The sequence below is a fragment of the Primulina eburnea genome, chromosome 8 (genome assembly GCF_022965805.1).
Source record: "Primulina eburnea isolate SZY01 chromosome 8, ASM2296580v1, whole genome shotgun sequence".
NCBI classification, from domain to species: domain Eukaryota; kingdom Viridiplantae; phylum Streptophyta; class Magnoliopsida; order Lamiales; family Gesneriaceae; genus Primulina; species Primulina eburnea.
The window spans coordinates 22,130,187-22,144,844 of record NC_133108.1 but is presented as its reverse complement, the minus strand read 5'-3'; the positions used below and the strand labels follow the sequence as shown (position 1 = coordinate 22,144,844).

The 14,658-nt window shown below is 39.4% G+C and overlaps 2 non-coding genes across 2 annotated transcripts; both read right to left on the bottom strand.

The window, feature by feature from the left end:
• Positions 1 to 1,865: 1,865 nt before the first annotated feature.
• LOC140840349 (small nucleolar RNA R71) lies at positions 1,866 to 1,972 on the bottom strand. Its single transcript, XR_012119937.1, has one exon. It is a non-coding gene; the product is annotated as a small nucleolar RNA R71 (small nucleolar RNA).
• A 9,888-nt stretch (positions 1,973 to 11,860) lies between these two features.
• Positions 11,861 to 11,967, bottom strand: LOC140840346 (small nucleolar RNA R71). Its single transcript, XR_012119933.1, has one exon. It is a non-coding gene; the product is annotated as a small nucleolar RNA R71 (small nucleolar RNA).
• Positions 11,968 to 14,658: the final 2,691 nt, after the last annotated feature.

Here is a 14,658-nt window from a genome sequence, read left to right as displayed (position 1 = left end):
CAAAAAGTGGGAGAAACTTTGGCATAAAATCGAAGAGGTCTTGCTCGGGCGGTCAGGAGTGACCGTCCCAGCGAGCATTGTGGTCTGGCCGAGGATTATTTTGCGCGAGTGTCTCGCTAGGGCGGTCAAAAGTGACCGCCCCATACTCGAGGAAGCTTATTCGAGGACCTCTCGCTAGGGCGGTCAAAATATACCGCCCTAGCGAGAAGCGAGATTGAGAAAGATTTGTTTCCAAATTTCTAGGGACTCTATCCTACACCAAAACCTAACACACGAGATCAGCAGCCGTTTTTCATCTTTTATCAGATTTTTCATCATTTTTCTTGGAGAGGAGGCTAGGAGAAAAGGAGATTTCAAAGACCTCGAGATTTCCACGCGTCGTGGCCGTCATCCATCGTCATCTTTAGTATTTTCATTATTCAGTATTTTATTTCTTACATTGATTGTGGTTTTTATCATGAATTTCAGTAGCTAAAACTCTAGATTTGTTGGGATTTGAGGGGATCCTACCCCGTACTCGTTGTTTAACATTATTTCTCGGCGTTTTTATTAGTGATTTGTTAATGCTATTGTTCGTTCTTGTTTCAATCGAAGCCTAGCTAACTTCCTTTGATTATTTCATGTTGTTGACAAATTCGATAGAATAATTAACAATAGAATCTAATAGTATAAACCACGGATTTACAATTTTAGTAGATATACGGAATTGGATACGTGTCGATAGTGATAGTTCACCCGAATGAAAGCTAGTGGATTCCATAGAATGTAATGCAATCTTGAACTGTTAAATATTTGAGGACACTTGAGTACTGCATGTTTTTTATTAGTATTAATATAGCTCGACAGAGTATATTAATTAGTCTAGGGAATTCCGTCGAATGCACGAGTAAAAGTCGAGTGTAGTTATTTAAACACGAGTGGTAGGTGAACTGCTAATTCCCAACAAATTCATTTCTCAATTGATTTAATCCAAATTAATCATTGCTTTCTTGAATACGTTTTCTTTGCATTTTAGTTATTTTAGTTGTTTAATTTACATTAGATTAATCATCAACTCATTTTATCGTTGCTAAAGAAATTGTACTTGAAAATAAAAATAGTGTAACGCAATCCTTGTGGAACGATACTCGTATTCACTTACGTATTATAACTTGACTATCGTGCACTTGCGATATTTAAATCGAGCTTTCATTTATAAAATAAATTTTTGGACTATTCACTGTGCAAGTTTTGCTCGATCAAGTTTTTGGCGCCGTTGCTGGGGACTGTTGATTCACAAATTTTTATTTTTCATTTAAATTCTTTAGTATTATTTATTTTATTGTTATTTGATACTCTCATTGTGTTGCAGATTTTTCTTGTGGTGCATGCGAAGATCACTCAAGTGTAAGCTTGAGCCTTTTGACCCCGAGATCGAACGCACAGCTAGACGTCGACTACAGCAGCAAAGAGCGAAGGAAAGAATGGAAAGCGATCAACAAAGAGAGGAGCCAAGGCGTATACCGATGTTGGATTATGCACAGCCGTCTCTTGATGGAGCACGTCCAAGCATCGTAAGACCAGTCATCCGAGTTAATCAGTTTGAGATCAAGCCAGCTATCATTCAGATGATTCAGGACACTGTCCAATTTGGGGGAAGTGCACTTGACGACCCTAACTCTCATATAGCTGACTTTCTTGAAATTTGTGATACTTTTAAGTTTAATGGCGTGTCTGATGATGCTGTTCGTTTGCGTTTATTTCCATTTTCACTGAGAGATAAAGCTAAGTCGTGGTTAAACTGTTTGCCTGTAGGGTCTATTACTACATGGGAGGATATGGCAAAGGCATTCCTAATCAAGTACTTTCCTCCATCGAAGACTATGAAGCTTAGAGCCGACATTACTACTTTTGCCCAATATGAGCAAGAGTCACTTTACGAGGCATGGGAGCGCTACAAGGACTTGTTGAGGAGATGTCCACATTATGAGCTGCCTCTTGGGTTAGTTGTTCAAACTTTCTACTACGGTCTGCTTACTCCTAACCATACTATGATAGATGCTGCTGCCTGTGGTAACCTACTGAGAAAGACGGCGGAGGAAGGATATGAGTTATTGGAGGAGATGGCTGCTAGTAGCTATCATCCTCAGTCTGATAGGCAGAGACGAGGTGCTGGAGTTAATCAAGTTAATGATTTGTCGGCGGTCTCAGCACAGTTAGAGGCTTTGAATTGAAAGATTGATGGGATGAGCATGAGTGGGTCGGCTATGCGTCTGCAAAAAATTTTCTGTGATAAGTGTGGGGGTGAGCATGATGTGCAGGATTGCCAAGATGGCAATCCATTCTATGTGCCTGAGGGAGCACCGGTAAAACAAGTGGGATTCCAGAACCGTCCTAGAAATGACCCTTACTCGAACACATATAATCCGGGATGGAGGAATCACCCAAACTTTTCATGGGGAGGTCAAAACAACCAAAATCGTCAACAAAGAGGTCCACCATATGGGATGCACCAAGGATTCAAGCCAGAACCGTCTCGGGAGGAGAAGTCCAATTTAGAGCAAATGATGACTAAATTTATTTCTGCAACAGAGACGAGATTTCAGAACCAAGATGCATCTATAAAGGGGTTAGAGAATCAAATTGGACAATTGGCTAAGTTGATTGCTAACAGGGAGCAAGGAGCTTTGCCAAGCAACACAGAAACTAACCCAAGAGAACATGTGAAGGCGGTGGAATTGCGTAGTGGAAAAGCACTCGAGTCTAATGAGGAAAAGACCAAGCACGGTGAGGATGAGGTGGAAAATCGAGGAGGTAAGTCTTCTATCTCTACATCTACACCTATTGCACAGAATAATATTGTTATCCCTCCACCTTTTCCTGCAACAATGAAGAAAGCTAAATTAGATGCACAATTTGGTAAATTTTATTGAGATATTTAAAAAATTGCATATTAACATTCCTTTTGCTGATGCTTTATTGAATATGCCAAGTTATGCAAAATTCTTGAAAGATATCTTAGCAAATAAGCGGAAGCTAGAAGATCATATGACGGTGAATTTGACCGAAAATTGCTCTGCTTTAGTTCAAAACAAGATGCCTCCTAAGCAAAAAGATCCAGGGAGTTTCTCTATACCTTGCATTATTGGTGACATTAATTTTCATAAAGCTCTATGTGATCTTGGTGCGAGTATTAATCTGATGCCTTTTTCTGTGTTTAGGAGACTGGGATTAGGCGAGCCCAAGCCAACTAGGATGTCGTTGCAGCTGGCTGACAGATCTGTCAAGTATCCACGTGGGATTATCGAAGATGTTCTGGTGAAAGTGGATAAGTTTATTTTTCCTGCAGACTTTGTGGTACTTGACATGGAGGAAGATTTAGAGATGCCTTTAATCCTAGGGAGACCGTTTCTGGCTACAGGGAAAGCACTGATTGATGTTGAGGAGGGGAAATTGAGACTGAGAGTTGGAGAAAAAGAAATTAATTTTGATGTTTTCAATACTCTCAAGCACACAATGCACAATGATAGTTGCTTTCGTATTGATGTCTTGGATTCTCTTGTTTGTGATTTTGTGCAGGATGGATTGAAAGAACCATTGGAGGCCACTCTCACTACTGAAAAGCAGGAGGACGAGCTAGACGAGGAAAAGATGGAGATGGTAGCTCATTTGAATGCCATTCCACCTTGGAGAAAGCAAGTGAGGCTTAGACTAGAGGAATTGGGAGACAGAAAAGATTTAATGCCTCAAAAGTCAAGCCTGGAGGAGCCACCTACTTTGGAGCTCAAACCACTACCTCCACATCTCAAGTACGTATATTTAGGAGAAAATAATAAATTGCCTGTTATTATTTCCTCTTCTTTGATAGATGATATGGAGAGTAAGCTCTTGGGAGTCCTCAAGGAGCATAAAGGGGCGTTCGCTTGGAAGGTTTCAGACATAAAAAGGATAAGTCCTTCGATCTGCATGCACAAAATTCTGATGGAAGATAAATACTCACCTCTAGCACAACCACAAAGGAGACTCAATCCAAAGATGCAAGAGGTAGTAAAAGCTGAAACCATTAAACTTCTGGATGCAGGTATTATCTATCCTATCTCTGATAGTGCGTGGGTAAGCCCTGTACAATGTGTGCTTAAAAAAGGTGGGATTACTGTTATTACTAATGAAAAAAATGAGTTGATTCCCACTAGAACTGTTACGGGTTGACGTGTGTGCATAGATTATAGGAAATTGAATGATGCAACCCGTAAAGATCACTTTCCCTTGCCATTTATCGATCAAATGATTGAACGATTAGCAGGTCATGAATTTTATTGCTTTTTAGATGGATATTCGGGATACAATCAAATCACAATTGCACCTGAGGACCAAGAGAAAACTACTTTCACTTGCCCTTATGGTACTTTTGCATTTAGGCGTATCCCTTTGGTTTATGCAATGCACCTGCAACATTTCAAAGATGCATGACCGCTATCTTTCATGACATGACTGAAAATTTCCTTGAAATCTTTATGGATGACTTCTCTATATTTGGCTCCTCATTTAATGAATGTTTAGAGAATTTGAACTTGGTGTTAGTTAGATGTGAGGAGAGCAATTTGGTGTTGAATTGGGAGAAGTGTCATTTTATGGTTCAAGAGGGGATTGTGTTAGGACACAAGGTATCGGAGAATGGAATTGAGGTTGACAAAGCCAAGGTGGAAGTAATCAAAAACTTACCCCCACCTTCATCAATAAAAGGAGTTAGAAGTTTCCTAGGGCATGCTGGTTTTTATAGGCGTTTCATTAAAGATTTTTCCAAAATTGCTAAACCTTTATCCTCTTTGTTGATGAAAGATGCTGAATTTAATTTTGATTCTACTTGTCTGCATGCATTCGAGATACTCAAGGAAAGCTTGGTGACAGCACCTGTTCTGACTGTCCCTGATTGGGAGCTACCGTTTGAGGTGATGTGCGATGCTAGTGATACAGCTGTTGGTGCGGTGCTGGGTCAAAGGAAGAACAAGGTATTTCATACCATCTACTATGCAAGTAAGACTTTAAATGATGCTCAATTGAATTACGCTACTACTGAAAAGGAATTGCTTGCTATAGTATTTGCATTCGACAAATTTCATTCGTACCTTGTTCTGTCTAAAGTAACTGTGTATACAGACCATTCTGCCCTAAAATACTTGCTTGCTAAGAAAGATGCGAAACCTAGGTAAATTAGGTGGATTTTATTATTGCAAGAATTTGATCTCGAAATTAGAGATAAAAAGGGTGTGGAAAATGTAGTTGCTGACCACTTGTCTAGGCTTGAGCATGTTAGAATTAAGGGCAGTGACGATGATATAGATGACTGGTTTCCGGATGAACAATTGCTTGAGATGAAACTTTGTCCATGGTATGCAAATTTCGCTAACTTTCTTGTCACAGGCACACCTCCACCAAACCTATCGTTTCACCAACGAAAGAAATTCTTTTCTGACGTGAAATACTATTTTTGGGAGGAACCGTTTTTGTTTAAAATTTGTGCAGATTCCATGATAAGACGGTGTGTTGCGGAGGAAGAGTTTGATCGAATTCTCAACCATTGCCATGACCGTGAGGTAGGTGGTCATTTCGGACCAATAAGGACGGCATCCAAGGTACTTGAAAGTGGCTTTTATTGGCCAACTCTCTTTAAAGATGCTCGTTCTTATGTGCTACGTTGTGATAAATTCCAGCGGACAGGTAACATCTCTAACCGTCACGAAATGCCTTTAAATAATATCATTGAGTGTGAGGTTTTTGATGTGTGGGGGATAGACTTTATGGGACCGTTTCCTAGTTCTTTCACGAAAAAATACATCTTGGTTGCGGTGGATTATGTGTCTAAGTGGGTAGTGGCGGAAGCGTATGCCACTAATGATGCTCAAGTGGTCCTAAAATTTTTAAAGAAAAACATTTTTAACCGATTTGGAACACCACGAGCAATCATTAGTGATGGTGGCACGCATTTTTGCAACAAACTATTTGAAAAACTTTTGAGCAAATATGGTGTCACACATAAGATATCTACCCCCTATCACCCCCAGACGAGTGGTCAAGTGGAAGTGTCGAACCGAGAGATAAAGCGAATTTTGGAGAAAGTGGTAGGTTCAATAGGAAAGATTGGTCGGTGAGGTTAGATGATGCTCTGTGGGCTTATCGTACTGCTTTTAAAACACATATAGGCACTACACCATATAGGTTGCTTTTTGGTCAAGCATGTCATCTACCAATAGAATTAGAGCATAGAGCATATTGGGCGACCAAAGCACTAAACTTTGATTTTGCTCTTGCAGGTGAAAAACGATTGCTGCAATTGAATCAGTTAGATGAGTTTCGAGGAAAAGCTTATGATCTTGCACTATCTTTCAAGGAACGCACTAAACGAGCCCATGATAAACACATTGTAAGAAGGGAATTCAAAGTGGGTGAAGCAGTGTTGTTATACAACTCTCGCTTACGACTCTTTCCGGGCAAGCTAAAGTCAAGGTGGTCAGGACCATTCACTATAGCCAAGGTGTTCCCATCGGGTGCAGTGGTGTTACATGATGGCAAGGAGGGGACATTTACTGTGAACGCTCAAAGATTGAAGCACTATATCGGTGGCACAATTGAGCCACAAATTGGAGTCACTCGGCTCCATGACAGTCATTGAGGACATGGGTGAAAAGTCGAGCTCTAGACTATAAATTGAGAACTACTTCTACTCCTTATATTGATTTTGATTATATTTTTTTAGTTATTAATCGCATCATTTGCATTTAGGTAGTTGCATGGCATTGCATTCAATTTTTTTCCCGAACACTTCTCGCTCGGGCGGTCAAAACTGACCGCCCCAGCGGGTACTCTTTTTTTTTAAAAAAAAGTCTTTTGCGAAAACTTCTCGCTAGGGCGGGCAAAATATACCGCCCTAGCGAGTCGTGCAGATACAAAATTTTTTTTCCCCGAAAACTTCTCGCTCGGGCGGTCATTGTTGACCGCCCTAGCGAGTCGCACAGATTAACAAAAAAAATTTTTCCGAAAACTTCTCGCTCGGGCGGTCAATTTTGACCGCCTTAGCGAGTCGCACAAATTTTCAAATATTTTGTCGGCGAGAACCCCTCGCTAGGGCGGACACAATTGACCGCCCTAGCGAGTCGCGCAGATTTAAAAACCTTTCCTATTCTCTTTTCTTCCCCACTTCGAAACCCTCACCCCCTTTCCAGATTTTTTGCTCCCAATCTCTCAATCTCACTCAATTCATCTCTTCTCACAAAATTTCAGGTACAATCGTGCACCCTCACCTTCACCAAGTGTCAAGACGCGATTTTTACGATCAAGAACTCAACTCTCCGGCGAACCCAAGATTTCCAGCCACCGCCGCCTCTTTTCTGGCCGCCTCTTCCGTTCCCGACCGACACCAAGTTCCGGATAACATCTTCCTACTACGGGCTACTTGTGCTCTTCTCCAATTTCCCACAATGGCACCCGGTGCTTCTAGCTCTCGGTCCACTCCATCTATGTTTGTGAATGATAATGCTAGGGAGAGATATGAAAATGCTAGACTACATAGGAAACCAATCCCTGAGCGAGGATTTAGCTCGTCTATTATCAATCATTTTGCGGAGCTCCAAGTAGCAGAAAGAGGGTGGACTGCCTTTGTGGCACAACCGAACGCGGCAGTGGTTCCGGTTGTGCGTGAATTTTATGCCAATGCTCCGGTGGGGAATGAGCATAAGGCATTTTTGAGGGGACATCTAGTCCCGTATGATTCCCGTACGATCAATGACATGTTGGGTTTACCGTCGGTGGATGATTCGGTGTTTCAGGCGTGGGTGCTTAACCCGAATTATGATTTGATCATTCGCACACTCTGTTATCCGGGCACCACGTGGAAACAACCGGGGACGTATATGGTTTTTCTTGAAAATTTTTTGAAAGTGGACGCGGCATTGTGGTATGCATTCCTGTCTAAGAGATTGATGCCGGTCGGTCATACGAGTGATGTGCAGCGTGAGCGGGCGGTTGTTCTTTATGCCATCTATACTGGGATGGTGATTAATGTGGGCAGGCTCATTTTCGGACAGCTTAACATGTGTATAAATAGCAGCAATTTGGCTTTTTACTTTCCAACGATAGTGACTGAGCTGTGTGCCCGAGCGGGGGTGATATTTGCAGATGATGATGAGTGGTTACCGCCGATGAGATCCATTGATGAGGCTCTTTATTGATCCAAGAGGGAGAAAAGACAGGCTGAGCTGCCCAAGGAGGAATTTTTCGATCATGGGGGAGTAGCTCAACCACCTCCGGCCTTAGGACATGCACCACCACCTCCGCAGCCACGCCGCCGTGCCATGCGAGATCGCATCGACGAATTGGGCGCTTGGGCCACTTATCAGACGCAGTACCAGGCCGTTAATCAGGCACATATTCAAAACATCGAATACCTGGTGCAAGGGATCTCAACTCATTTGGGCATCGACATTTCCGGACGGCCACCTACACCCGCATACCCGCCACCCTTTCAGTTTCAGTACAATTATCCTATGCCCCCAGCAGCTGAAGAGGGAGTTCCACCGCCGGAGAATGAGGAGGAGGATGATTTCTGATCAGGGGAGTTTACTGTTTCCCCTTTCTTTTTATTTTTCATATTCTGTCTTTGCATTCACATTCATAGGTTTTTATGTTTTTAGTGTTTGTTTCGTTTTGTGCAATGAGGGCATTGCACATCTCTAGTATGAGGGGGGGTAGATTGTTGTGTTTTCTTAGTTAATTGTTTTTAAGTACTGCATTTCTTTTGTTTGGTGTCGTTTATGGTGAGAAGACATAGTTTATGAGCCAATGATGAGGTTGGATTGATAGTATACAAAAGTATTGATTGGGTCACTTCATGAATGGTACTCTTGATTGTTAAAGCATGAATTTTGGCACAAAGTTTGAACTTTTTGAGCACACATGTGTGGGGACTAGAATTTTGTAGGAATAATGGTGAAATTTGAAGGTTTTGTGTGGTTAACTTGAAAGGCATCATTTATGAGTTGATTTAGCATGTAAACCCGTGAAAATAAGTCACTAATTGGGACCTTGAATGAGAACATTTGATTTGCCTTGAACTTTACATATACCCCCTGTTCAATGCACGGAATAAAAATATCGTACTCCTAACCAGCTGTAATCCAAAGTTATATATTCTTAGCCTAGGGAGTACATGCGTGAAAATTGTGCATTCAAAAAAAAAATGAGAAACAAAATGGTCGAGATGTAAGGTGAGGGGGAGCCGAAATAAAAGGAATGAAATTCTATTCCTAGGCTAAAAGTTGGAGATGTAAGGAGACGAGGAAAGTCAGACGAAAAGTCTTGACGATTGCACAATGAAAATGATCGGTGTACTCCCGACTTTTAGCCACTTGAGCTTATTTTCCTTCTTTTCGACACCCTTATCTGCACTTAAGAATTGAATAAAGTTCAACTTATGGATAGTGATAAATGGACACGGGGGTGCATGCTAGTGAGACTTGTCTTGAAGTGTTAATTGAGTGACTCGCATGATTTGATGATTGATCTATTTGAAATACGAATGACTAGACCCATCATGACACACACACACACGTTCAAATTAGTGTCGAGATTTATGTGTAGATGAGAATGAGTATTCGTTTGCGATTTAACTTGATTATGATTTGTATGTGGGAAAGTTCGCTGAGGCATGAGCATAACAGTTGTTAACTCACCATGGACATTTACTTGTGTTGGTTATTTCTTGTTTGAGTATTTTGTGGTTGTTGTGTTTGTTTAGAATCTCGTGCTTTAACCTATTTTGCTCGAGGGCGAGCAAAAGGTTAGTATGAGGGGGTTGATAGGACTCGTTTTTACGTGTTTTTAGTGTTGGTTTTGAGTCGCGTTCATGCATCATATTAGTTTGTTTTAGTTGAATTTTGCAATTTTTTAGCATTTTTTAGCATTTGACTGATCTCGTGTATTCTATGGTTATTTTGTAGGAATTGAACCAAAAAGTGGGAGAAACTTTGGCATAAAATCGAAGAGGTCTCGCTAGGGCGGTCAAAAGTGACCGCCCCAGCAAGCATTGTGGTCTGGCCGAGGATTATTTTGCGCAAGTGTCTCGCTCGGGCGGTCAAAAGTGACCGCCCCAGCGAAACCAGGGACATACTCGAGGAAACTTATTCAAGGACCTCTCGCTAGGGCGGTCAAAATATACCGCCCTAGCGAGAAGCGAGATTGAGAAAGATTTGTTTCCAAATTTCTAGGGACTCTATCCTACACCAAAACCTAACAAACGAGATCAGCAGCCGTTTTTCATCTTTTATCAGACTTTTAATCATTTTTCTTGGAGAGGAGGCTAGGAGAAAATGAGATTTCGAAGACCTCGAGATTTCCACGCGTCGTGGCCGTCATCCATCGTCATCTTTAGTATTTTCATTATTCAGTATTTTATTTCTTACATTGATTGTGGTTTTTATCATGAATTTTAGTAGCTAAAACTCTAGATTTGTTGGGATTTGAGGGGATCCTACCCCGTACTCGTTGTTTAACATTATTTCTCGACGATTTTATTAGTGATTTGTTAATGCTATTGTTCGTTCTTGTTTCAATCGAAGCCTAGCTAACTTCCTTTGATTATTTCATGTTGTTGACAAATTCGATAGAATAATTAACAATAGAATCAAATAGTATAAACCACGGATTTACAATTTTAGAAGATATACGGAATTGGATACGTGTCGATAGTGATAGTTCACCCGAATGAAAGCTAGTGGATTCCATAGAATGTAATGCAATCTTGAACTGTTAAATATTTGAGGACACTTGAGTACTGCATGTTTTTGATTAGTATTAATATAGCTCGAATGAGTATATTAATTAGTCTAGGGAATTCCGTCGAATGCACGAGTAAAAGTCGAGTGTAGTTATTTAAACACGAGTGGTAGGTGAACTGCTAATTCCCAACAAATTCATTTCTCAATTGATTTAATCCAAATTAATCATTGCTTTCTTGAATACGTTTTCTTTGCATTTTAATTATTTTAGTTGTTTAATTTACATTAGATTAATCATCAACTCATTTTATCGTTGCTAAAGAAATTGTACTTGAAAATAAAAATAGTGTAACGCAGTCCTTGTGGAACGATACTCGTATTCACTTACGTATTATAACTTGACTATCGTGCACTTGCGATATTTAAATCGAGCTTTAATTTATAAAATAAATTTTGGGACTATTCACTATGCAAGTTTGGCTCGATCAAGTTTTTGGCGCCGTTGCCGAGGACTGTTGATTCACAAATTTTTATTTTTCATTTAAATTCTTTAGTATTATTTATTTTATTGTTATTTGATACTCTCATTGTGTTGCAGATTTTTCTTGTGGTGCATGCGAAGATCACTCGAGTGTAAGCTTGAGCCTTTTGACCCCGAGATCGAACGCACAGCTAGACGTCGACTACAGCAGCAAAGAGCGAAGGAAAGAATGGAAGGCGATCAACAAAGAGAGGAGCCAAGGCGTATACCGATGTTGGATTATGCACAGCCATCTCTTGATGGAGCACGTCCAAGCATCGTAAGACCAGTCATCCGAGTTAATCAGTTTGAGATCAAGCCAGCTATCATTCAGATGATTCAGAACACTGTCCAATTTGGGGGAAGTGCACTTGACGACCCTAACTCTCATATAGCTGACTTTCTTGAAATTTGTGATACTTTTAAGTTTAATGGCGTGTCTGATGATGCTGTTCGTTTGCGTTTATTTCCATTTTCACTGAGAGATAAAGCTAAGTCATGGTTAAACTGTTTGCAAGTAGGGTCTATTACTACATGGGAGGATATGGCAAAGGCATTCCTAATCAAGTACTTTCCTCCGTCGAAGACTATGAAGCTTAGAGCCGACATTACTACTTTTGCCCAATATGAGCAAGAGTCACTTTCCGATGCATGGGAGCGCTACAAGGACTTGTTGAGGAGATGTCCACACCATGAGCTGCCTCTTGGGTTAGTTGTTCAAACTTTCACAAGTGGTAGGTGAACTCCTAATTCCAAACAAATTCATTTCTCAATTGATTTAATCCAAATTAAGCATTGCTTTCTTGAATACGTTTTCTTTGCATTTTAATTATTTTAGTTGTTTAATTTACATTAGATTAATCATCAACTCATTTTATCGTTGCTAAAGAAATTGTACTTGAAAATAAAAATAGTGTAACGCAGTCCTTGTGGAACGATACTCGTATTCACTTACGTATTATAACTTGACTATCGTGCACTTGCGATATTTAAATCGAGCTTTCATTTATAAAATAAATTTTGGGACTATTCACTCTGCAAGTTTTGCTCGATCACTGGGCGAGCGTGGCGCATAACTTGTGGGCGAGCGTGGCGCATAACTTGTGGGCGAGCTCGGAGAGGGAGAGCGTGGCAGGGGGCGAGCCGAGCGCTGGGCGAGCAGGAGGTGGCGAGGCGTGAGGGCGTGTGCTTGGACGGGCTGGTGGGCGAGCGTGTGCGCTGGGCTAGTGGGCGAGCTCGGCGTCGGGCGAGCGTGGCGCTGGGCTTGTGCGCGAGCTCGGCGGGGCGAGCGTGAGCTGTCGAGGGCGAGGCTAGGCGAGCGCGCACTGTCAAGGCACGCTAGGCGAGCCGCTGGCCTTGGGCGTGCGTGTAGTGGGACGAGGCGGTGTGATAAACATAAAAATTGTACATTAATTAAATGTTTTATAATATAAATATATAGTTTTTGTTTTATTAAATTTTTAAATATTATATGTTTTATAATAAATTGTATAAAATATAAGTTGTTGTGTAATTATAAGTTTTTACTATTTTTACAGGTTCGATAAAACAAGAATAACCTTGGCGTTGCAAATGGGATTAAGATGATTCTTGGACCTGTAGAAAGTTGATGTTAATATCTACAATATTGGTGGCAAGCATGAGATAAAAATCCTCTCACAATTGGGATCAAATTAAGCAACAATTAAAGTTACCGAAGGAGTGGCAGTTTTACCATGCTCTAGTATTTTGACCATATCTCTCAAACTACTTGGTCAAATATTCTGAAAAAAATACCACAACTAGACAACTCAATTATCCACATGTTTCATTTTATGTGAAGAAGAAAATTCGGAGAAGATGCTTGTCAAAAGTGATGTGCAATATAATATTAATTTCTTGGAACACCAATGAAGACTTATGTGTAAAAAATAATATTTTATTTGTGGTTGTCTCCCCAAATTTGGCTATAAATAGGGGTGCATTGTAATGTATTGAGATATCCCTCATTCTATGAACAAATCTTTGAGTTCATAATATTTCTCTCTATATTTTTCTTTTATTTCTTCATTTAAATATAATTAGCATGTTAATTTCATATTCAAAGTTTTACACTTTGAATAATGAATAGCTAACTTCCTAAAGTTGAGATGATAAGGTGAAGCTCTTGGCATGATAATAAGGTTATTATAAGGTAAGAATCTATGTTTTATATTATTTAATCATTATTTATTGTTTATGTTATATTTATTTCTTTAAGCATTTTTATACCCTACTTATAAGTGGGAGTTTTGATTTATTGTTGCTATATGTTACACTAAATTCTTGGAACCATTTAAATGTTAGTTTGGTATTACCAACCATTTAAAATGGATGCCTTGAGTTATTATATATAAATATATTATAATATTAAATTCTTGGAACCATTTAAATGTTAGTTTGGTTTTACCAACCATTTAACTTGGATTCCTTGATTTATTATATATGAATATATTATAGTATTAATTTATTGGTACCATTTAAATGTTTGTTTGGTTTTACCAACCATTTAAAGTGGGAACCTTGATTTAGTGTTTACAAATATATATAGCACAATAAATACTTGACCACATTTATAAGTTTTGGTATATATTATGTACTTATAAGATTATAATTTATAACATAATATAAATATGATTATTTAATATATTGGAACCATTTTATTAAGTGGATTTCAATATTGTTCGTTAATGTTAACTTTATTAAAATACCAAGAGTGGATCCTTTAATCTCAACTACTTAAATTTAAATTTGAACAATTAAAATTTACCCATTAAAGATTCAATTAAAATTAAAAAGAAACAAAAACAAAAACAAAAAGACATTGTAGTGGACTTGTAATTACCTTAGCTTCCCTGTGGATACGATATTCGGACTCACCGAATTATACTACTTGTGGACAACCTGCTCTTGGGAGTGCAACAATCAAAGTCGCAACAAGTTTTTGGCGCCGTTGCCGGGGAAGTATAATTTAATTTCAAGTCTATTTAATATTGTTTAAAGTTTATTTTTCTTTTTATTGCTTTTGTGTGTTTTTTTTTTCTTTTTGTTTTGCATTTGTATGAGCATTTGGTCACGTACACTTAGTGGTCGACTCATTCGAAATAACCCTTTATTTTTACAAAACATGGCGGAAGAACCCATCCAAGAAAATGAAGATGAAATTCAATCTCAACATGATCATGATAGACGAAGAACACTTAGAGATCACATGAATCCTACACGTACTAGTGCACCTTCATGTCTAGTTTTTCCCCCTGATGCATCTCATTTCAATTTTAAGCCTGGTATTATCCAACTTTTACCCAACTTTCATGGCTTAGATTCTGAAAATCCATACATGCATTTACGAGAGTTTGAAGAAGTGTGCAA